The sequence below is a fragment of the Protopterus annectens genome, chromosome 5.part0 (genome assembly GCF_019279795.1).
Source record: "Protopterus annectens isolate FY-2018-M chromosome 5.part0, PAN1.0, whole genome shotgun sequence".
NCBI lineage: Eukaryota > Metazoa > Chordata > Ceratodontiformes > Protopteridae > Protopterus > Protopterus annectens.
In genome coordinates, this window is record NC_056735.1 from 284,353,645 (window position 1) to 284,378,332 (window position 24,688).

Below are 24,688 nucleotides of genomic sequence, written 5' to 3' on the forward strand. Positions count from 1 at the left end.
AGTCTTGGTTACATTATAATAATGTGCTGCTTTTTTTCTTAATCTTTTTTTCTTTTTTTTTTTTTTTTGCTAAGTGACTATCCCTGTCTAGCAAAGTATTAATGCTACAGTTAAAAATGTACTTTATATGAACAATTGATACTATGTTATTACTTCAGTTTATCATACCATAGTATTGGGCAGAAACTATAGATATTGTAGTGTTACTGTATTCTAACGTACCACAGAAACAAGTAACAAGTTGATACTAATCCACGTCTCATTAGTGAGACAGTCTAATTCAGACAAAACTTTCTGTTTACCAAGTACATTAACCATCTTTCTAACCTGTCATCTCTACATCCTCCTTCTGTCTTTCTTAACATAGGTATACTCTTAACTATTTATACATCCCCTGCCTTTTCATAATTAATTGCTTCCACAGCCTCTGTCTGCCTTCATAGTTACTCAGAGTATGCAACACACGTAAATTGAACCTTGTCCCTATTATTACTCTTAGAAGCTTCACCTAGTTGGCATACTTAATATGTTGAGTCAGAGTTATTTCAATGGGAATAGAGAACAGACTGGGGCTCTTATCCTTCTGTCTTTGTATTCACTGCATGTACCTAGTTGCTCATAATCCAAATCAGTGGTTAATTCTTAATAATTACACACTTTCTCCCCTCTTGTCCATCAAGACATAGAACGGTGCTGTAATTTTGACATCAAGCTGATCCAACAATCTCTTAAACTGGGCACAGTCTACTACCAGAGGGCTCAGTCAAATACCAAGTGTCTTGTGAAAATACCTATAAAAGAGGCAAGCAAAGCTCAGCAGGTTGTTACAGCTGGGAAGGTCGAATGCATGTTTCCCAGTTCCCGTATTGCCGATCTGGAAATGTTCAAATCCACAGTAGAGAATAGTAGTATGCATTCGCTAATGTGAGATTGACATTTTGATAACAGATCGCACTACAGTGGGGACTGGGAAATTTACCCTTTTCTTCACTCTAGTTCGATCTCAGAATTGGAGTATAAAATTTACAGAGGGTGCAGGGGGACTTGCCCCCCTGCAAAACAGTAAAACCTTGTGTTGTATAATTAAAAGTTTTAGGACACGTTAAACAAAATAGCCTGGGTGTCTGACGTCACCTCCTGCTATTTTGCTTAATGTCGAATGTAGATGTTGGAGAAAGGTCATTCGGAATTATAGGTGGGTAGAAATTATGGATACAACATTACTTTTTGACTTATTGACTACAATATTTTTTGACTTTCCACATTTTAATAGTAAACATATATATATATATATATATATATATATATATATATATATATATATATATATATATATATATACACACACACACACACACACACAAATGTGTATGTGTATACATATATATATATATATATATATATATATATATATATATATATATATACATATCACTGCACCTTTATCAAATAACCTACTTTGAGTTTTTTCAGTGCAGATATCTTAAACCACTTAGAACATATCTTAGTGTCTCGCCCCCCTAAAAAAGAAAAAAAATACCTAAAAAATAAATGGATACATACCTTTATTCGTATATACTCAATACAAAAAATCAGTGGTGTTATCCACCCAAATCCTTGCCCCACACATTGAACAACAACTCCACAATCCACTCATCAATTGGCATCTCTCTAAATACTTTAGACCTGACCATAGCACAACAACTGGACTCCTAAATTTCATCAACACCATAAATCAACATAGAAATGATGGCAAACTAGTATCTACCCTGTTCTTAGATCTGTCAAATGCATTTGATACCATATCACACAACAGTCTTCGTATAGAACTTGCATCTGTCTGTTGGCCTCTCCCATCCTTCCATCTCATAGTTCATTAGCTATCTTTCTGAAAGGGAAAAAGCCTTTAAACTGCAGCAGACCATCTCATCCTTTCTACCAATAACCATTGGAGTTCCACAGGGATCCATACTTGCACTCCTGCTCTTCAACATGTTCATCAATAAGCACCCACACAGTCAGCATAGTACAGTATGTCGATGATTCGACTTTGTTATGTATAGCCCCTTCATTTTCCAAACTCCAAGAAGGTACTCAAACATCCTTCTTAGCAGTTGAAACTTGGCTAAAAAATTGCAACTTATTACTTAATCCCAACAAAACTAAGTTGATGCTCTACACTTCAAAATCCCATCTTAACAATAAACAATCTTTCAACATTACCTCTGCAGAAAACACCAAGATCGAAATAGTAACCCAAACCAAACTACTAGGCATAATAATAGATGACAAACTCAGGTTCGACCAGCACATCCTTCATTCTATTAAAAACAAATTTTAAATTAGGCTTCCTCTGTAGGCAAAGGTATACCTTACAGACACAGCAAGGGTAACACTTACCTCAATTTACCTACTTCCTTCCGTTATGCCTCCCCCATCATCACCAATCTAAGTAACACACACAAAAGCAAGCTAGTTTTGTGTTACAAGATGGCAAAGTTTGCAGCTAATCTTTCATATGTGGCACATCATTGTCATGCTTTAAAACAACTCATCTGGCTAGAACTCTCAAAACTACTTAGTCACAGTTAATTAGAGTTTTTAAACTTATACATCATCCGTAAAAAATGCCCATCTCTACAGCATATCCTTAACCCCTACTCCCCACTCAGAGATCTCTGCTCCAGAGAACAATTCTACTACATAATAACAGGGCATATAATTCAGCAAGAAAATCCATGTATTCATGCTATGTTTCTAAACTCTAGAACACCATCCCTACCCAAGTAAAATGAACAAATAAACTTCCACACTTTAAAACACTACTCAAACAGCATCTCGGCCACTAGTTGTTATGCTAATGTACCACTCCAGGTTGAGCAGCTCACAAAACACTCCTTAAACCCTACTTTAATTTCCTACCCCCATCCACAGTCCCCCAACCTAATATCCTTTCTTTTTAGCATGCCAAACCTTATAATCATGTTAAAGTACTCTTTCTGCTATGACTGTTTCCAAATAACACAAATTACATACCTTTCTGCTCATACTAACATTTCTTAATAATCCCACGCTCTATTTAACATGACATACTCCTCAAACAGATTCTGTACACTCATACTAATAGCGTCAGTTGGAAACAGTCTTTATGATTCTTAACTTGCTAAATAACAACTATGTTTTTCTCTTTCACCTGATGCTGATAGCATTCCATCTTTATGTAAGAAAAAAATAAAAAAATATATACTATTGGAAATGTAACTGAACCATGCTGTTTTGAATATGTAAATGTACCATGCAGGTTTGTGTATGTAAAAGAATCATGTAATTTTGTGTAAATAACTAAACCTTGTAATAACTGCTGGAGCTTTTCTCCCTGGGCTGCCACTGAAAAAGGGCTTTGCCCAATGGGACTGCCCAGGTCAACAAAAGCAAACAAATAAATTAAATACTTCTGTAATACATTATGGGTGGGTGCAAAGAAAGAAACTACTAAAATCAAGTTTCTTTACTGAAGACTATGAAGATATGACAAGTATAGACAGTAGTGAAGCCGCCCAACATCCATGAAAGCAGTGAATTAAGGCTGTGGTAAACAGGGTCTTGGGATGAGAAGAAAGTGTTGGGAAATGGAAGGGGAAGAAGACTGGGATGAGGCTACACTGGTCACTGAGGAGAAACTGAAGAAAATGAAGCCGAACATCACAGAAGGGCAAGGAATGGAATGAGAGTCATGAGTCAGGTGTGCAGGATATAAGGTATTAATGTGGCGGAGAGACCTGTAGGAGAAGTGCTGCCAGGTTTTTCCCAAGGAGGTTAGAGAGTGTCTCCCTTATTCTGCTCACTTTTATCTATTTATTTAATTGGTATGTTAACTTTTATTTTCTTTTTGTCCCCAAAATCTATATTTTTTTTTATTCAGGATCTTTTTCGTTCTCTAAATGACGTGGGCAAATTTCCACTGTAACTTTAAGTTTCATGTTTGAAATTTTTTTATTGCTGCTTCTCTATTGGCTGTCAACACCTGGTGTGTATTGCCCATATGTCTGAGCGTGGAGCATATGTCTGCACCCAATACTGAGAAGATGCGCAGAGTGCAGTTGTCAGTTTTAGAAGGAAGATGTCTACATTATTAATGCATTTTGATTAAAAACTTGGTAGTTCTTCCTGGGAACTCAAGCAGTATAACTGGATACAATAGAGTAAGAATGAAATATCACACAGTGTAAAGACACACAATGTGAAACTAATGCCATGAAAAAGCACTTTGCATGAAAAAAACAAATGAAACAGAACTGTAGGTTACAATGGTAAGTTATTAAAACATATTCACAAATCCACTTGAGATAAATATTTCATAGCAATTGAAATATTTCAGATGAAGTGAATTAGGAATAACATGAGTTTCAAATAATTTAGAAATATAAAATTACACATATGTTTGGCATGTCATTTTGTTTAGAAATATAAAATGATGCATGTATGTCAGGCATTTGTACTGTCTGTTTTCAAGAACATGTAGACACACAGATTCATAAATGCCCTCTGTGTGAAAAACACCAGCGGCAGTAGGGAGGACATATTATCAGCAGGACTGGAAGGTGCATAGTGACTGAAAGAATGTCATGCATCTCTTTCCATACTTTGTGCACCACAGAACTGGAGTAAAATAGAGCACACTGCGAACACAATGCTACAGCTCAGCTGTTGTGGGTGTGGGTTGCAGCAGGAATGAGCACAGAATGGGAAGACAACAATGACATTTGCAACATAAGTAGGTGTTTTGCCAACTGTCACATATGGGCTGCAGGCAGTATACTGAGAAACACACATCACAAACCACTGTGAGGTTCTAACAGGGAAACATATAATGGAACGAGAGGTGTGAAGTAGCCTTATGCATGTGGAACAAGCAAAGGGATCTCTGCTGAATGCCAGCTGTAGGCCTCTGGCAGCATACCAAGAGCCATATATCCTAAACACTTATGTAGCAGACTTCAGAGGTAGAGGGGTACGTTTGTGCTACATCACAGCTGATAGTGTTTAGCTGCACACGAATAGTCATATTTGTGAGATGTAGCGAATGTGGACACATCTGCATTTGCCAAAAGGGATGTCCATTTATGTGAGCCTGCTATCCTTCACACAACCTTCAGTATGATTGCAGAATGAAAGTGTATGCCTTTACTCCTGTATACAAGGCTACACTATGAAAGCATAGTGCACATGTAGATTTCTTGAGTACCTGCAGAACAGCAGCTGGGGAGAGCAACTGTGGGCAATTTTATTTTATTTATTTATTTTTTAGTTTACATTTGTTGACCGGGCTAGTCTAACTGGATATATGTCCATTTTCAGTAGAGGCCCGGGAGATAAGCAACGTGAAAAAAAAAACAAAACAAACAAAAAAAAAAAACATTTATATATATATAACAGAGGTTAACAGAGAATTATCAAATGGGAATGCATGAGCATACGTTTCAAAATAGCTGGATGACAGGCAAGTGATACATTAGTGGGCAGTGTGAAAATGCTGAAGTAGCCTGGATTGAGCATTATCATCAACCATTTTGAAAGAACATGGCTGGCATTCCTGACAGCCACACTACTGCTGGCAGTGTATTGTCAGCCCCATCCATACCTCTCAGCTGTCTAGATTTTCTCAGAATGTCCAGATTTTTTCATCACATTTTTGGTCTGCTCTTCATAAAATTTTTAATTTTCTGGAAAATTTGTGGAATGATCTGATCTGTGGATTAAAGTCACTAAATAATGACATATATTTGAATGTCAGATTTCATATCCTTCAAGAAAGTGCATGCTAACACAAATCCTGATTTTCTAGCAACTTTATAAGTGTATAAGAGCAATAATTAAAATCTATCCCTATTTTTGGGCCTGTGCCCCCCCACCATTATTTCAGGCTTCGTCCATATTTCTTTCTCAACTGTGTTTTTGTAACACAGATTTCACACCCAGTTATGGAACTTTATGCATACGTTGTTCAGCAGGGTACAAATGAATGTTGTATGAAGATATTATTTTTAATGCATGCATACCAGTCAGGATTTCTCTTTTTCTAGTATGTTGTAGCCCAGCCTTCTGAACATACCCTTTCTCGGTGAGTGGTTATCTGTTGTATGTTTACAGGATAGACATACTCCGTCATTCAGCAACGTAGAGGGCTGCAGCTGGTGTACTGCAGAACATGGAGTGGTCGCATAATGTCAGCTTCACTTAAATTCCATAACTGTGGGCTTTGCCTGGTGTCTGAGTCTGACTATAAGCTTTGTCTGCTTGGTGACATGCTATTAGTGTAGTGGCCAGACTGAATTGTAATGTGAAAATGCTACCTCTAGTGCTCTGGTTGGCCTTCAACAATGTCACTATACACTCTGACTAACATACATGGTGGGCAGGAGTGGCCTTAGGTCAACTGGTGCCCTAAGCAAAAGGGCTACATGGCGCACCCTCCCACACTACCCAGTGCCCCCATCCTGGTCTACCTGCACCAAATAAATATTGGAAAATTGCCCCTGCTAGGCAGCCACCTTGTTGGCCTATGCTTAAGGCCAGCTATGATGGCTGGTCTATATCAGCATATTGAATGCTGAAAACTCTGAATGCAATTTAATTGAACTGAACTGTTCGAAATCTCATAAGAGCGAACTGACGGAACATCGATTTCTTTCCAAGGGAAAGAAATTGGTGTTCCGTGCAAAAAAAAAAAAAAAACGTGGGGGGGGCTGTGCCCTCCACACCCCCTACTTAAATATACTAACTCCGAGACCGCACCACAGTGGAGGAAATAGCAAACTCTGATGACGGCTCACCGATTTCTTTCCTTGGGAAAGAAATCGATGTTCCGTCAGTTCACTCTTCTGAGATTTTGAACATTCAGTTCGATTAAATTAAATTTGGCATTTTCAGCATTCAAAATGCTGATAGGAACCCTACATGGCTATAATCTCATTGTTTATGCCTCATGAAGCAGTAATGCCTAGGTAAACTACATGATCCATTGCCATTTTTAGTTTATATTGTTTTTTAATTGTAGATTCCAGTGCATTGCCATTTTCCGCTGCAGCAACTTTCTGCAGTGTGTCTCGTGCACATATCCCAGCCATGCTCTTCTAAATAGTCAAGTTTCCTTTGTGCTCTGATGGAAAGCATTCTTACCTTGGCATCCTCAGTAAAAAAAAAAATATTTTAGAATCTTGCATGGACTCAAAATCTGTCTGGAAATATTCTTGTTAAACTTTATAAAAAATCTACAGTGTCTAGTATTATTGCCATGGGATTGTTTGCCCATTTATACATGATTGACATTGAGCCCTTGCTGTCAGCAATATTCAGCAGGAAAACTGAGCGTATTTCTTAGTTGAAACTTGATTTACCAGTACATAAACTTTCTGTTTTTAAACTCTACTGTGTGAAGAGTGTTATTGTTTCCCAGGTTCTTGATGTTTCCTAGGTATCCTTTTTTTAAAGTACTGTTTTAATTCCTTTTTAAGACTGGACAAAATTCTTTCAGCTAGCTCGTTTGATTGCAACCAAATGAGTCCTGATTTTTTTTCTGTCTGAAGTCCATGCTTCTGACCAGGAACGTAAACCAGTGTCCATCAAATTGTGGACTTTTATCAGTTCTCACAGTTTTAGGTGTGTCTGATTAAAAGAGTACTTTTTCCTGGAGTGTGATTACAGCATTTGCAGATGAAAAAGATATTGGCTGAGTGAGTGGATGTCTACTATAATCGTCAGTAATGATTAATTTTTTATTTACCAGCTGACAAAGGACCATAAAAAATCGTATTGCTTAAACATTTTTTATGACATTTGAATAGGAATCGCTGCATTTCTTTGAATGTTTGCCTGCAAGTCACACATCCTTAAATCACAGTCGGTAATGTAATAGAAACAAATCTCGTCTTTCACTGAGAATTTTGTTCTTACTATCCCATGGTGAGTCTTGTGTGCAGTTTATAGAGTTAGAGGTATTGCTGACTTTGTTCATAACATCCAGTCACTAGGCACAGTGAATTATTGCTTAAAGCAACGTATGTCCTGAGAATATCAGCATTCTAAATATCATCTCTCAGTTTTTTGCTCTCATTTATTTACCTGATTGCACAGGTATGTAACCTGGATCACATAGTCTCCATACATTTTTAGTCATAACATAGTTACAAAACAGTAAAGCATGCTTAAATTCTTAATATTACATCAAATTCATCGTAGATAGGAATGCTGTAGTAGTAATCAGCATTCTTAGAGATACATAAAATCATCTGACAACAGAATCGTTATGCAAAGCAAAGAAAATACTAAACAGAAATAATAATAATTTAGAATTTGTTAACCTGATCTAGTACAAGTCTTTAATTACATGGCTTCCTGTACTATCTTCTAAACTTACACATTGCAATTTGAGTACTGTTCTTTGACTCAGAAGTCACTGAGCTTTTAAGATCGGAATATCTGTGTTTCTGCTGTGTAACCTAAAGTATCTTATCTTTTTATAACTTTTTCATCCACCATCTGTAAAATCATAGCTGTAAGTCTGCTGTCCCCAGTTGCACTTATCGCAGTCACCTGAACCTCAAACTATGCAACATATTTGTAAAATTAGGACTGTATTCAGTAGCGATATCAAAAGAAGTCAGCGCTTGTTGCTGAACTTACATTTTCAAATTACTACTTTAGTGTCTTTGATTTTAATTTTGAAGTACTTTTATTTGTGCTTTTTCTTGAGTGATGCAATGGTGTAGTAGTCTGATGTGCTGTGTAGTTTTACTGTCTGACAAACTGAACTATTTAGTATCTTCTAACGTCTACGTAGCATGACATGTTTAGCTGTATTGGATTCCTTATACCTTTTGGATGTTATAAGAAGTGCTCTTATATCTTGCGTATGTGATAAGTATTGTTATACTTTGTGTGTCAAAACAAGTACACTTATACCATATGTATGTGATAACAAGTATGCTTGTACTTATATGTGTGATAAAGTGCATTTATACCTTACGTATGAGATAACGAGGACTCACACCTTATTGTATCTCATAACAAGTGCACTTATACCTTATACATGTGATTACAAGTGGACTCGTACCTTATGTATGCGATATCAAGTGCACCTATGTCTTATGTATGTGATAACAAGTACACTCTTATACCTTACATATGTGATAACAAGTGCACTTGTGCCTTATGTATCTGTTAACTAATATTCTTATACTTTATTTGTGTGATAACAAGTGCAGTTATACCTTATGTATTTGTTAGTACTCTTATACCGTGTGTGTGTGTTTGTGTGTGTGTGATAGCAAGTACAATTATACCTTGTGTGTGTGATGACAAGTACTCTTATTCCTTATGTATGTGATAATAAGTACTGTTATACCTTATGTGTGTGCGATAACAAGTGCACTTATACCATATGTATGTGATAACAAGTATTTATGCCTTATGTGCATGATAAGTGTATTTGTACCTTATGTATTTGATAACAAGTGCACTTGTATCTCTACAAATTAGCCATCACTTTTAAAGAACAAACATATACATATAAACCGATGTAAGGCATAAACAAAACAAATCAAAAGTGAAACTATTTATGCCTATTAAAAACAACCAACATTATGAAATATTTGAAGTATTTAATTAAATGATCATGCCTTACACAATTATTGTCCTAAATATATTTATAAATATTTTTTGTTGCCAAATAAATAACAAAGGAACAAATAACAAGATAAGATAAAGGGCCAGATTCCAAAAGAACTGCTCTCAGTTTAAGTCTGTCCTGACTCTGAAAGACTTGCTGTCATTGTAAATGACTTAAGACTTCAGGGTAAGGCCTATCTTTAAACAGGCTGTCTCCAGGTTCCAGACTCTAGAAGACCTGCTCTCAGTGTAAGTGGTCTCTTACACTGAGAGCAGCTCTTTTGGAATCGGGCTCAAATTGTTAACAGTAGGAGCACGTAAAGATGAAACATGACATAAACAACAATGTATGCAAAATGATGTGTGAATCTTACAAATAACTATTAAAACTACATAACAACTGAATAAATAAGCTTACTCACAATAATATTGTATTAACCACATAACTGTAATTTCATAACTTATGAGCTGGACTAGATGGGTTAGTTAGCAACTAATGTAAAGGCACACTACTATCCAGTAAGGAGCTTGGTGTTTAATACCACTTTCAACTGTTTCCATAGTCTATACATTTCTTTGCTGAGTCAGCCTCAGTGTTAACAGAGGGAATGAAGGGAGTGGGCTGAATGATGTCAGAGGTTATAAAGGTTATGTACCTTTTCATAAAATATTCCCAACTTTTTACTGAGATCTGGATTCTTCAATTGGATACAGTATATAGACTTGTTACTGCCTAGAACTGAGTGAGCTATGGAGTCAAGGAATGGAAAAGGTCTTTAACAGGGGTGTATTCTCCTAATATCCACAATGTGGTTTGCCCATTAAATGTGGATTTAATGATGTAAGAAGAGATCTTTGCAAGATGAGACCAAAGTGGTTGGACTGCTGAGCATCCCAAAAATGTATGAGCTTCATCGTCAACTACCCCTGTACACAGTGGATAAGCACCCAAGGTGATTAACCCTTTCTCTGCTAAACAGGTTGGGATACAAAATATATTTATAACTATTGCTGTGCCATATTCATATTTATCCAGCAGCATAATTAACTTGGGCAAATAGTTATACTTCATAGAATCACTAAATCTTAATTTCATTTTACTGATTTATTTATGACAAGCTGAAGATATTATAGGTTCATAGGGGTATACTAAGCTAATGAGCACCAGTGCCCTTATAAGCCTAGCCATATAAGCCAAATGTGACCCATAAATTTGATTTATGTAGGGGGTGATTTACTGGCTGCTCCTGCCCATCAGAGACGCAGGCCATTGGTCCAAGTTGCACTTAAATAGGAACAGGGAAAAACTCTTCTTCAGATGAATGGGGAGTCTGTTCCGATTCTCTGAGAAACATATCTGTCTGTCCAACATGTCCTATTTATGTCGCAAGCAAATTTAGAACTTTTAATCTAGTAGTTCTGATGCTGTTTGTTTTATGGATGTACAAAGGTTCATCTCATCAGGGTCCAGGGATTCATTGTATGCTAGGAAAGATCACCTCTCAGAAATCTGTAAGAGACAGAGCTTTAAGGAAATCAGCATAGGAAACTGTGTTTACTCTCTGTATTCTTTATGTAAGCAACTCATTTGTATAATACTATAATGTCCATAGAGAACCTTTGGAATGTTCCAGTTTATGCATATGTCTGGTCGGATACATACCAAAGGGGGCATTATATTCTGTGATGGCTGTGATGAGGGTCAAGTACAGTGGTATGATGACCTCTCTGGACCTAGATGTGATGCCCTCGTTTATACGTTTAGCAAAACAGAAGGATTTTCTTACTTCCTTGGACACACGTTGGTTGAAGGCTAGGTTACTGTCTACATGCGTTTTCAGATCCCTGACTAATGAATCAACTTTTAGGGTTGTTTTACTGATGAAGTAGTTGCCTAGGGTGGCCACCTTCCCACGATTAAGTTTATAGATTGTAAATAATACAGTTAAGTTTATAGATTGTAAATAATACAATTAAGTTTATAGATTGTAAATAATACAATTAAGTTTATAGATTGTAAAAGAAGGAGAATCAGGCTTCTTCTAGTCCACAGTGGTGTGTCTCATTCCTTTAGCTAGACTATACCAAAATAAGGGAATTCGATCATTTTTATTACATGCTGGAACTGGGGCATTAAATATGATTGCATATTGTTAAAATGAAGTTATCATACCAACACACTTTTGTGATTATCATTCCAAAATTTGTTTAATGAATCACGTTCATAAAACAAGTGTTCCTGGTCAGCCTTTAGCTCTTTGTTACATCTCTAGCATTTATTGTGGTGTTTAATAAATATTTTTTTTAAAGTAATTTTTTTTTTTCTCTTTGGAAGGCTGTAAACTAAAAGCTAATCATCGTTTAGGATGTGTAATGCTGGAATTGGATCAAAATTATAGTGTGCTCTGCTTGAAAATCAGTGCAGCTTTAACACATCCACAGCCAGGGGACATTTCAGGGAAGTCTGTCCGCAGCAGCTGGTGCTCATCTTACTGCTTCAATCCTGCACACTTTGGCTAGGGGTTCGGAGGGCTGGTTGGGTAAAAAGTCAGAATATCACATATACTACAAATTCCTTGTTTGCTTTTTAACATAAAGCTGTTTTCAGTGTTAACAACACATACAGAACACAGGGCTAAAACTAGAAACTGATGCAAATATTTTTTTTTTCTTTTGCCTGCCTTAATAATTGCATGGACGCATCATTCAGAAACTTCATACTGTCCACAAACTGCTTCATTCCCTCCACATCTGAAAGTTTTTTTTTTCTCAGTTGTGAAAGGAATCAGCATATACTAAAAGCCAGATGTTTCAGCTCAGGAAATAGGTTCATAAGGTGTGTACTAGGCTAATGACCCTGGAGCCTTTACAAGCCTAGCCCATAGGATTACCCTGGCATCGTGCCACCCGACCTTAGTTCCCAGTGCCTCTGTTGAGTAGAACTACTTGAGTGATCCCCGAGGTTAATTTTCTATTTCCCATCCACTCATCAAGATTTCTCTTGAGGAGGGCCAGTGAGGTGCTCTGTTTGACATGTATGGGAAGTCTGTTCCATAGCATGGGCAGTCTCTGGGTTATAAACCTGTCCCTCCAGCTTGTTCTGTTAATTGTGGTAATGAGGCTGAGGCCTCTGGAATGTGTGGTGTGGAGGGATTGGGATTTCTTTAGATGTAGCATTTCTAACAGAGCTGGGTCAGACATGGCTTTGTAAGTCAAGCAGAGATCGCCTCTAAGTAGACGATATGAGACAGAGAATAGTTAGACGTTTTTTGAGTCTGTCCATATAGGACAAGTGTTTAAGGCCTAGAATCCTCTTTGTGAGGTACTTTTGCAGCCTCTCCAGTTGTTGCAGGTGTATAGTGAGGTACATGCCAAATGGGGTATTGTACTCAATGATTGGCCTAATGAGGGAAGAGTAGAGGGAGACATTGACCTCTTTCTTCCTGGATGCAGAACCCTTAGTAATGAGATGTGCCACATAGAAGGACTTTCTGACCACAGTGGCAGTGTGGTGGTCAAAAGAGAGGTTGCTGTCAACCTGTGTTCCCAGATCTCCTATAATGCCTTCTGTGTTCAGTAGACTACCATTGATGCGGTAATTCATGGGAACTGGGGTTTTCCCATAGGGGATGACGACACATGTTTTGGCATTGAGCTTAAAGCCATAATTCTGACACCAGTCGTTGGTCTCAGTGAGGCCTTTCTGTAGGATGTCAGCATCAGTTGGGGAGTTAATAATAGCTCCTAACTTGTAATTGTTTGTGAACTTTGTCAGCCAGAGTCCCTTTGTGTTGGCCTGGACTTCAGAGAAGTAGATACCAAACAGGAGAGGACCCAAGACTGAATCCTGTGGGACTCCACTTGTGACTGGTCGACAGTCTGACTTGGAGTCAGCTACTTTCACACTGTGGGTTCTATCTGTGAGCAAGTTTGCAACCCACCTAGTGATATAGGGGTTGATGCCTAGCTTAGTGAGTTTTTCTTTGATTCCTGAGTGGGGAATGGTATCAAAGGCCTTGGCTAGATCAAGATAGGCTGTATGAATCACCTTGCCTTTATCCAGAGCTCTGGTGACTGACTCAAAGAAGTTGACCAGGTTGAGCAGGCATGATCTACCCTTCACAGAACCAAACTGTGTGGGATCCAGAGTTTGGAGATTCCCTATATCCTTGTTTATTAGGTCCATAATGATGCGTTCCATAGCTTTGCATATTAGATCCGTCAGGCTAATGGGGAGATAATTCCCAGGGTCTGTAATCGTACCTCCTTTGTGGAGAGGGATGAGTGTGCAGTGCGCCATTTGGTAGGGACAAAGACTGAGATGAGGCTGTAATTGAACAGGGCACAAAGGTGAGGTGCCAGTTCACTCTGTAGTTCATATAGAACACAGCCAGGGATATTGTCAGGTCCCATAGAAGCTGTATTCTTGGCCTTGGACAGTGCTGTTTTAACCTGTGCAGCAGTTATACTGGGTGCCTGGCAATCTACTGGTATTGTGATTGGTCCTTTGAGTTTGAGAGAGGGGTAAAGTTGGCACTGAATCTGTTGACCAGTATATTGGCAATATCTGTTGGCTCGGTATAGGAGGTACCATTGTGCAATAGCTCAGAGGAAATCTGGGTATTGCCGTGGAGATTCTTTACATAACTATAGAAGGCATTGTGGTTGTGTTTACTATCTGCTGCAGTTCTGTTTTCATAGCTAGTTTCAGAGGATTTGATGAGGGATCTCAACTTTTTATTGAGGCTGATAAGGGAGTTTTTCCAGTCTTGGGAATGATTTCTTCCGTATATGTATATCACACTTGCTTTTATACAGAAGTTCACAGTGCACGTGTGTTTATGTGTTTTAATCAGTTTTAGTACATAGTTTTGTATTTGTAAGGCTTAATAACACACCTGTTACTGTATCTCTGTTTCATTAATTTATATATTACTGGGCTATTTCCAGTAGACAAAGACTTTTTTTAGAGTTGACTGTCTGATTAAGTGACTTGATCAGAGTCACACATTTTATAAACAGAGGCTGATGGAATTTTAAATAATGTTGAAGTTCTCAGCTGATAACCATAACCTTCTCTGCTAATCCACCCATTAAGTGCACTTACCTCAGATAAGCAAATGTGCATACAATTCTTTATATTTAGTCATAGTGCACATTCAGTGTGGCTGTGTTACTAATTTTATACTTATACTTATTTGTACATCTCCAGAGTCAGGAAGTTGTAAACAAAACATTTATTTGCATTGTTCCCACATGCTGTTGTGATTAAGAAACGGAAGCAGTATTGTCAATTCTTTTACAGCAATATTTATAGTGGTTGTATTTTAAATGAAGGGTTGAGTCCCTTTAACCGACCCAAACGCTGCTCATTCATCCCAACTTAAGGACGGGGTCAGAAATCGCGGGCCCTGAAAAAGTGATAATGTGAGGTGGTGATTTCTTCATTTTATATTCCCCTCACTGTGTTTGATGGTGGTGAGCCCACTTCCATATACTTGCAGTCCAGCCACTCCCTACTTTCACCTGTTTGCAGTGCTGACCTGGCCACACCAGCATTGTGGCAAAATTTAAAGTGGAGCCCTCATACCATCCTCAGTTGAAAGGTGAATTCCCATCAGTCACTTGTTTCCTTTATATTCAGATAGTCATTCCTGATGCTAAATTAATCCAGACCACTGGAGTTTCAGATGAGTATTATCAGACACACTTCACTTAAAGGCATTTTAAATGTTAACTTTGGAGTCTTTTCTTGTTTCATGTTGCTGCTACCAGACTATTTTTAAATGAATGATTTATCTTGTTTTCTGTTTGCTGCTTTGCAGTAGCTACTTGTGGTCAGCTAAATGAAAAGGCTAGCTTCCCATTCACTCTTTACTTCTTGGACTTCTCTGCCATTGTGCTGCTAATTGTTCCTAAGTGCCAAATGTAATCTCTGTTGTATTGGTTCTTCATTTCTTCCATTTGGTTACTACTTAGAATTTAGCAGATCTTGACTGCTATGTCACACAAATTTGGAAATTGTCATAATCATAAACGTGCATCTAATTCCTTGCATATGTCTAAATAACTGATACATTTCAGTGTTTTAACCTGAATCTATGTCAACCCAATGAAAATGCAGCAAAGGAAAACAGAAAAAAAGTAAGACAGAAAAAAAACAAAGATCAGTATTTCTTGAGGAGAGCTACATTCCAATACCAGTCATATGCCCTCCTTGTTTGAATCATCACCATGGTCACTTAAGTGAGTGGAGAAGGACTCTTTCCCCAGTGTAGTGTCCATCCCTCCAAAAAGCCCATAGGAACACAGCAGCAGTGCTACACTTATGTACAATGATCTGAACTGACCAAATGTATTTTGCAAGACGTGCAAACAGCCAAGAAAAAGTATTAATTTAAAGTACGAAATTTCAAAAGAATAGAAACAGAAAATATACATATGGCAAAACTGCAAGACATAGAGTGCAATAGCATCATAATGTGCTACAAGGATATTTTTGAAAGCGACAAGTACCATGTTTTTCATCTTGGGCAAACACATAGGTCTCAACAAATCAGGGACAAATCTCAACAGAATTGGGCAAATCCACAAATAATCAGGGACAGTTAGGGACAGTTTTTAAAATATTAGTATTAATGACCTCCTATCCAACACCCAGTATGGCTTTAGGCCACACCATAGCACTACTACCGCTTTACTCTCTTTCACTAACACTATCCTCCAAGATAAAAACAGTGGCTTGTTCTCCTTTGCAACTTTTCTAGACCTATCTAAGGCTTTTGACATGGTCTCGCACAAATAACTTATCTCTGTTCTCACTAACCTATCCTTCTCCCAATCAGCTACTGACTGGTTTCACAGCTACCTAACTGGTCGCCTTCAATCCATTGTCTGGCATTATGACATATCTCCTCAACTCCCTGTCTCACTCAGTGTTCCCCAAGGATCCATCCTTGGACCCCTACTGTTCTCACTCTTCACCAACAATCTATTCACTGCCACCAAACACGCCTCTCTCATACAGTATGCAGATGACTCCACCATCATAGGTTCATAGGTTCATACTAGGCTATCTGCCCTAGGGCATTTATAAGCCTAGCCAGAGTATGTTTGGCTTTCGCCACCCATTTTAAATTAATTTTGCTATGCCCTTTTTCGAGGTTAGTATACTGTGCCTCTGTCTAACAGTGACACAGAAGTGATACCCGGGGTAAACCTACGATCTCCCATCCACTCATCAAGATTCCTCTTGAAGAGAGTCAATGAGGGACTCTGCCTAACCTGGACTGGGATTTTATTCCAGAGTGAAGGGAGCCTCTGGGTTATGAATCTGTCCCCCCAGCATGTCCTATTTATTTCAGTACTGAGGTTCAAGTCTCTCGAGCGTGTAGCTCGATGGGATTTGGATTTTTTGAGGTGCAGCATGTCCCTTAATTCCGGGTTGGACATGGCTTTATACGTCAGGCACAGGTCGCCTCTGAGCAGGCGGTATGCCACTGAGTAGAGATGGAGTTTCTTTAACCGGGCAGCATATGGCATCTGTTTGAGCCCTTTGATCCTCTTGGTGAGGTACTTTTGGGGTCTTTCCAGTTGCTGCAGGTGTTTGGTAAGGTACATCCCAAAAGGGGCATTGTACTCTATTATGGGCCTGATGAGGAATGAGTAAAGAGGCACTATGACCTCCCCTGATCTAGATGTGAATCCCTTCATGATTAGGTGGGCTATATAAAATGTTTTTCTAACCACTTTGGCCACGTGGTTGTCAAATGAGAGATTGCTATCAACTTGGGTCCCCAGGTCCCTAATTACTTCTTCTGTACTTAATGGATTACCACCTATGTGGTAATTTGTGGGCACTTTGTTTTTGTCAAAGGGGATGACTATACACTTTTTGGCGTTTAGCTTGAGGCCATGGCTCTGGCATCAGTTGTCTGTTTCTATGAGGCCCTTTTGGAGGATGCTTGTGTCGGCTGGAGAGTCGATTATGGCGCCGAGTTTGCAGTCATCTGCGAACTTGGTCAGCCACAGTTGGCCTGTACCTCCGAGAAATATATACTGAACAAGAGAGGTCCCAGGACTGAGCCTTGTGGGACGCCACTTGTAACTGGTTTGGAGTCTGACATGGCTCCAGCAATTCTAACCATGTGGGTTCTGTCCTTGAGCCAGTTTGCAACCCATCTAGTGACATAGGGGTTTATATTTAAGCTGGTGAGCTTATCTATAATGCCCGAGTGGGGTATTGTATCGAAGGCTTTTGCGAGGTCCAGGTAGGCTGTGTGGACCACTTTCCCTTCGTCAATGACCTTGGTGACTCTTTCAAAGAAGTCGACCAGGTTTAAGAGGCAGGATCTGCCCTTAACAAAGCCGAACTGGGTAGGATCCAGTGTCTGTAGGTCCCCAATATCTTTATGTATGAGGTCCATGATGATCCTTTCCATAGCTTTGCAGACCAAGCTAGTCAGGCTTATGGGGCGATAGTTTCCAGGGTCCGTTGAGGCACCACCTTTGTGGAGAGGGACCACTGTTGCTGTACGCCACTCTTTGGGTACATATTCTGTAGTAAGGCTGAGATTGAACAGTAGTTTTATGTTTGGGTTTAGCTCTTCTTGGAGTTCATGTAGGACGCAGCCCAGGACACTGTCTGGTCCCATTGATGCTGTGTTTTTTGCTATGGAGAGGGCGGCTCTTACCTGAGCATCTCAGATGTCAGGGGGGCAGCACTCTGCTGGGATAGATATTTGCCCTTTTGGTGGGGAGGGGGGGGGGAGAAGTTTGCGCTGAACCTGTCAGCTAGGATGTTGGCAATGTCTGTGGGTTCGGTGTATTTTTTGTCATTTTGGACTAATTCTGAGCATATCTGGGAATTCTGAGCACATCTGCTCAGCCCAGTCCCTAGCCAAACTGCATAAGATCACACAAGAAGCATTTACCTCTTTAGAAACTTGCCTATCTAATGCCCAATTAATACTCAACCCAAACAAAACTAAACTCCTCATCTTCCAACCAGTAAAATCTAACCCGACCAGCTCCCACTTTAATATTACAGCCAATGACAACACCATCATCTCCCCATCAGAGCATACCAAACTACTGTGTGATGAGATTGACAACTGTCTCAAATTCAACACTCATATATCTCTAACCAGAAAAAAAGTTCACAAGGGGCTTTGTACAGAAATAAGCAATTCCTCACCAAAACAGCCAGAATTTCACTTGCCAATTCCCACCTTATCTCCACCCTACTCTATGGCTCTCTTGTATTTACCAACCTAAGACAAACCAACCCAAATAAGCTTGAGTCTTGTTACAACAAAATTACCAAGTTTGCATCAGGGGCTTCCTATCGCAGTCACCACTGTATTTCACTTACTGAACTTGACTGGCTAGAACTCCCTCAACTTCTTCACCTGAATCAACTCTCTCTTGCTCACAAGTTAGTAAACTATCCTCTCAAAGTTCCATCCCTCCAAAATCTACTCCAACCCTACTGTACCTCCAGACCACTGTGCTCCAGTAGCAAAAATCTACTCCAAGTAACCAAAGATAAAAACTCAGCTGGAGAAGCACTTTTCTCCTGCATAATATCCAAATTATGGAACACTCTGTCCCTTAAATAACTTCTATACTATCATGCAGTCATGTCAAAGCTATAGTAAAATCTCACCTAAAAAAACACTGGTTATGCCCATGCACCAATCCAAACTAGAGACCCCTTCTCTACCCCCCCCCCCAGCCACTCAGCCACCCTGCATGGTTCACTTCAATCCTCATCAGCTGGCACTGGCAATCCTTTAATACCTCACTTCATCTCAATACTAAGGCATCTGCCTACCATCTATTCCACCTATACCACTTCTCTGTTTCCTCTCACACTGTTAATCTTCCCCTACTATCTCCTCCTAGACTTCTGCACCCACCTAATCCACATCTCACCAAACATTGCTGTATATCTCTCTCTCTTTTCAACAATTTTGTTATGTCTTACTAGTTCATTACTATATTATTACTGTGTTTGTTACTATTTGTACTAAATTTAAATAAGTGCCATCCAATATGTATCCAATGCTCCTATGCATATATAATTGTATACTCCATGTATATCCACTGTCTCTCATCTAACTATGTTATTCATATTTTATGTACTGGCGTTTTGCTGACATGGTTCACTTGCATCTATATCAACATTGTTCTTATTAACTCTGTACTTAATATATCTTTGTGTGGAGCTTTTCTCTCAGGGCCTCCGCTGAAAAAGGACCTGTGTCCAGTTGGATTTTCCCGGTAAATAAATAAGTAATAAATAAAATTAACTTGAGACATTTACAGAATAAGATAATTTGAACTGATATACAGCTTCTGAAGTAAAAGAAGTCGATAACTCTAATTATTGTCATTAAGTACAATTCACCACCTTTTGTCCAAAAGTCACCAGTTTTAGGAGGGATTCAGTTTTAGGAGGGATTAAGAGGGATATAGCTAAAATCTGAGTCAAAGTAGGGGACAGTTGAGAGGTATATGCACACATTTAGCCCAAGATTCAGAAAATGCACAGCACAAGTGCTAACTGTTGTGGCAAGTAGGGCCAGTTAAGGCAGACACAAAAAACACAGATTCAGATACATATTAGCTGCAGTGAGGAAATACCTCATTATTGACTGATATGCATGTCTCTGAACTATGTGGTGATTACCGCAAATGCTAATTACATTGGCATAGGCAACCTTTTCTTTTACTCCACCACATGTATTTACACATTCAAACAGACACAAACACACACACACACACACACACACGCACACGCACACGCACACACACACCCACACACACACAAACACACATGCACACACACCCACACACACACACACACACACACACACACACACACACACACACACACACACACACAGACACACACACACACCTCCATACCTCTCAGCTGTCACTAACTTTACAGAATGCCCATTATTTTGCCTCTTGTTAACTGCCTTGTCACTTGTAACTCAAGTACCCTTATAGCTAGTTAATAATGCCAGACATTAAAGTTTCATACTTCTTATTATTCTGAATATGCTTCATGCTGCAGTATCTGTTGATGCCCTTCCATTTCACTGTTGCAGTATTTATTACAATAAGAACCTCCTGCCAAAGGCGGCCGAATGTCTGGCTAGTATACAAAAGCCTTTAAGTTGATTTAAGGTACGCCGTATGTTACACATATGCTCCTCGCATAGCATAGGTCATAATGGTGACGTTTGGATCTACCAACCTCAGAACTTCATTGCAGCCAGTCTGAATGCCATATCTTGATCTTTGGTCTGAATGCCTGTTCTGTTGCTGATTCACCAAGCCGTTGTAGATAAGTGGCCCGTTGGGGTTCTTGCTGGCCCATTGGGGTTTTTGCATCTTATATTTTGTTTTTTTCTTTGTTGCTTGAGGGGTTTCATGTCATCCAAGAAGGGTAAATGCCAGTATGGGAGACAGATTTTCCATAGAGACCATCACAAGCAGTGCCTGTTTTGCCTTGGTGCTTCCCACAACCATATATCCTGTTCAACCTGTCAGGCTTTTATTTCCAATACCCTCTGTAGTAGGCTTTCTTCTTTAGCATTGTATCTAGAGCATCACTGTCTTATGCTCTTAGCTAAAGATGCTGTTAAAGGAACTTCCCACTCTGAGGACAGCCATTCGGGAAGAAGGACAGAAATCTAGGTCATATTCTTCTGCTGTACAGCCTCCACCTGACATCTCTCCTGAGGTGAGTGAAAATGCGGAAGTTCGTCTGACTTCATTGTTTCATTCTTTGCTTTGACCATGACTGTGTTGGAGGCTGGCAGGGATCCAACCTTAGGCACCTCGTTGGAGGCCTTGGAGACATCTGCATTGGGCGTTCATGGGGAACTGCAGCTGATTATTTTCAAGGGGCCTAGGGGCGTTCCTCAAATTTTAGTCAGAGAAGAGATTCCTGCTGCTATTATTGAATGCTGTCTGGGGTTAGAGCCTTCTACATTTCCTAATGAAAACTAAACATATTACTCCAGCTTCTAAGGATCCACACAGTGAATGGCAAAATTTCACTTAAGGGTTATTTAATGCTTTGATGGCTTTAAAACCTCCGCAGGGTGTTTCTGTTCCAGCTCCTTGGTTCTCTACTCCCCTTAAAAGACCCAGGGAACAGGATTCCTCTGAGGAGGAGGAGGCGGATTCAGATGAGGAATCGCTTGCCTACTCTTCTCAAATTCCCTCTCCTTTAGATTATGGGTCTGAGGAAGAGGAATCTACTAGTCCTGATACTCCTTTTGAGGAAATTTATTTTGGGAGCACAATCTGTAAGATGATAGGAATTTTTTAAATGGGATTGTGCTCCAGTATCTAAGGTGCAGAAAAGGTATTATGAGCTTCTGCTGATGGATTCTCCCAGGCCTTCTGCTCTCCCTCCTGTTCTGCCTGCCTTGTTGGATGTTTTTCCTAATGCTTCTAAGGCTCCTGACACCCGGCCCCCTGTCCCCAAGAAACCTGATAGGTTTTATAGGGTGCCTGAGGACTGTAAATTTCTTTGTAAGTGCCCTTCTGCTGACCCCTAGGTGGTGTCAATGGCTTCTGACAAGCCATCTCAATTGCTACCTTCTACTAAATTATTGCTTTCAGATAAAGATAACAAAACCATGGAAAGGTTGGGGGAAAAGTTTTATACCTCTGCTGCTTTAGGTTTTAGGGCAGTTAATTATCAGACCCATATGCCCAGGTGCATATTGGCTCTTCTTTCCCAGACCTGTCAAGTAATTTCTGATCTTCCAGACTCTAAAGGGAAGACTTCTGCTCTTTCCCTGTTAGGGACTTCCACTCAGGCAGCTCATCATTCCTTCAAGTGTAGTTATGATGCAGCAGATGCTTCCTCTAGGGCTGCTGTTTTTGGGTCAGTGATGAGTAGGTATTCTTGGCTTCAGCCTTTACCTGATGATATTAAGGCTAAGTTGATGGATGCTCTTCTGGAGAATAAAACACTTGTTTGGTGATGCTGCTGCTGATTAGTTTAAGTCTTTTCAGGATAAGGGGCATGGCTTTCCAGGAACATAAACATGTTTTTGTTTCTCCTATACTAAGTTTCAAAGGAATTACCCCAATAAGTCTGCCTTTGTTCATAGGCAATCTCGCCCTCCTCCAAGGGCAAGAAAGGTGGGAAGCAGGCTCCTCCTGCTAAAGCTACTCAGACTCCTGGGCCCCAGAAGTCTCCTTTTCCTGATAAATCAGGTGCTGTCTGATTATTCCTTTCTTCCCAGTCACATTCCTCTTTCTCTTCACCTTTCTCTGTCTCTCCTGGTTTGGTTAAAGATTACTCAGGATTCCTGGGTTCTGCCCATTATCAGCCAAGGGTATTACATGGTCTGGAAATCTCTTCCCCCTTTTATGGGAATTCCTCACTACCCTCATGAACAACTGTTCTTCTTTCCAGGGGTGCTTTGGAATCTTTTGATTCAGGGTACTATTCAAGAAGTTCCAGTTTCCCAAAGGCTGGGGGGGGGGGTTACACCAGAATGTTCCTAGTACCTGGGAAAGAGGGTACTTGGAGACCAATTTTAGACCTCTCTCATCTAAATACTTTCCTGAAGGTTCCCTCTTTTCGAATACTGTCCCTTCAGACTTTGTTCCGATTTCTGCTTCCTCAGACTTACACTGTGTCTGTGGATCTCAAGGATGCTTATCTCTTTATCCCAGTTCATCCCCTTTTCAGGAAGTTTTTATGTTTCTCTGTTGCTTCCTGGCATTTTCAGTTCTCTGATTGGCCTTTTGGCCTTTCTACTGCCCCAAGGGTATTTACTAAATGCCTCACTTCTGTGATTGTTTTTTGCAGGCTAAGGGGGATCCTAGTCTTTCCCTACTTGGATGAGCTCTTGTTTCAGGCATCCTCTCCAGAGACTTTGCTGCAAAAGCCTTAATTTTGCAATCTCCCTTCTGCAGAGTCTGGGGTTCACTATGAATTTCAAGAAGTACTTTCTGACTCCTTTTCAGGATCATGTCTTTCAAGGTACAGGATCCAGACTGTTCCTATGAAAGCATCCCTGCCTCCTCCAAAAACCCTGTCATTTCCTTTTCACAATCCCTTCTAACAGTGGACTCTATAACAGCAAGGGAATTTCTGAGAGCCATGGGACTCATGGCTTCTGCCGTTTTGCCAAACTCCACATGAGAAAACTTCAGTGGTTTCTATAGTCAGTTTGGCTTCAGCATTCTCATCCCCTCGAGTGTTTAGTTCCTCTTCTTCCATTTCTCAAGCAGGAACTTCAGTGGTGGATTCAGTAGCCGACTCTCTATCAAGGGCTCCCATTTCATCCACCTCTTCCCTCTCAGGATCTGTTCACAGACACTTCAGAAGCAGGATGAGGAGCAGCTTTCGGCTCTCTAAAGGTGCAGGGAGTCTGGTCGCTTCATCAACAGAAAGATCACATCAATGTCAAGGAGATGAGAGTTCTGCTGGCTGTTCAGGCCTTTCAACCTCTTTTCTCCCCAGGACCTCTCAAGGTGTTTACAGACAATACCACAGTGATGTGGTATGTCAACAGACTGAGAATGACCAGGTTTTATCTTCTTTGCTGGTTGGCAATCCTTGTGTGGGAACTAGTTATCCTGTACCGAGTGACTCTTCAGGCAGTGTACATTCCTTCAGGTCAAAACTTTGTGGCAGACTCTCTGAGCATGTCCATAACACAATCCCATAATTGATGCTTCACAAAGATGTGTTTCTGGACATTATCCATGAGTGGGGTACTCCTCAAATGGATCTTTTTGCCTCCCATCTGAATAGAAACAACTTCTGTTTTGTGCCAGTGTCCCAGGTCCTCTGGTTTGGAAGGTGGACACCCTATCTTTTTTCCTAGAAGGGGATGTTTCATTATGCTTCCCACCCCTTCCCATCATCCCAAAAGCCCTGGATTCAACATGATGCTCCCAAAATCTTGCTGGTGACTCCCTTTTGCTGAGACAGCATTGGTTCTCTCTTCTGCATTTAGCCAAGGGCAGTCAT

General features: G+C 39.9%; 1 protein-coding gene across 4 annotated transcripts in view; it reads left to right on the plus strand.

Annotated features, from left to right (window-relative positions):
• Positions 1–24,688, plus strand: part of SH3KBP1 (SH3 domain containing kinase binding protein 1) — a 1,961,420-nt gene that overhangs the window by 193,081 nt on the left and 1,743,651 nt on the right. The window lies entirely within an intron of this gene.